This window comes from Nannospalax galili, unplaced genomic scaffold (genome assembly GCF_000622305.1).
Source record: "Nannospalax galili isolate Female #2095 unplaced genomic scaffold, S.galili_v1.0 scaffold3804, whole genome shotgun sequence".
Taxonomy (NCBI): Eukaryota; Metazoa; Chordata; class Mammalia; order Rodentia; family Spalacidae; genus Nannospalax; species Nannospalax galili.
Genome location: NW_008350422.1, coordinates 31,150 through 32,527, shown reverse-complemented (window position 1 = coordinate 32,527; position 1,378 = coordinate 31,150). Strand labels below are relative to the sequence as shown.

General features: G+C 39.8%; 1 pseudogene; it reads left to right on the top strand.

The window, feature by feature from the left end:
- The first annotated feature begins 1,320 nt into the window (after positions 1–1,320).
- The window catches only part of LOC108491537, a 752-nt pseudogene continuing 694 nt past the window's right edge, over positions 1,321–1,378 (top strand).

The window sequence follows — 1,378 nt, the reverse complement described above, 5'->3', positions numbered from 1 at the left end:
TGACGTCTGGTCTTTATAAACTGATAGATATCCTGCCATAAACACACACACACAATATACACATATACAAACACATGTGGATATATATATATATGTGTGTGTGTGTGTGTGTGTATGTGTGTTCACATCAGATTACTTGAATCCTTCATAAAGGAATATTTCCTACAGTTTATAGACATAGCAAACAAGGAGTCATTTTTCTTACTACATTTATTTGTCAATTTGTTTATTTATTTTACATGTGTGTTTGTTAATTGTTATAGTTTTGGAGGCAGGGAGATTCAACTTAGTGTCCTTGAGCATCTCAGCTATAGCATCCTATGCATAGATATCATCTCAGATAAATGTGAGTGTTAGATTCAAACTATCCTGAGACATTGCAAGAGTGAATTCAGCATTGCAGTTCCAGCATACAGCATCTCTTTTCAATGCTAAATAAGTGACTGTGTGTGTGTGTGTGAGAGAGAGAGGGAGAAAAAGGAAGTGAGAGAGAGGTGAAATTGGAGCAGGTGTTGGTAGAGGGTAAAGATGGGGGATGGAAATCTAAGCTTGATCAACATATTGTATGAAGTTTGCAAAAAGTCATACAGTTCCTGCATGCTTGTCTTTCCATTTCTCCCCCTTTTTACCTCGCAGGTAAACCACCTTCCTCTGGACCTCCTGGTCTCCCATCCTTCCTTCCTTTCTCTCTTCATCCTCCTAATTTCCCTATATTTGCTCATTTCTTTTGCTCTTGCTGGACATTTTTGCATGCTTTATATTTTCCAAGGATCATAGACTTGAGGTCGTTATTATGCATGCTTGTCTTTCCATTTCTCCCCCTTTTTACCTCGCAGGTAAACCACCTTCCTCTGGACCTCCTGGTCTCCCATCCTTCCTTCCTTTCTCTCTTCATCCTCCTAATTTCCCTATATTTGCTCATTTCTTTTGCTCTTGCTGGACATTTTTGCATGCTTTATATTTTCCAAGGATCATAGACTTGAGGTCGTTATTATATCATTTCATTAGAACTAAATGCACTGGAATGTATCGTAGGTTTTAAATGAAGACATGTCATAGTGGGTCTAATAGTTCTGGTTTCAGAGCTCTAAGTTCACCTTCAGCTTCTATGTTGACTTCCTTTCCACCCATTACTTTCACTTTCTATGACAGTGTTTTCGGTTATTGATTTACACCAGGCTCCCTCATGCCCAAGAAATCTGCCTTTATATCTGCTGTCTGCTTTGCATAGGCCCCTCCAGGCCCAGCCCAGATTCTCAGATTTTATAAACCAGGCCTAATTAGTGAAAACTGAGGTACATCAGAGACATGTACAGCAAGATGGTACCACAGACCCAGGTCCTCATGGCCCTGTTGTTCTGGGTGTTTGGTGAGAATT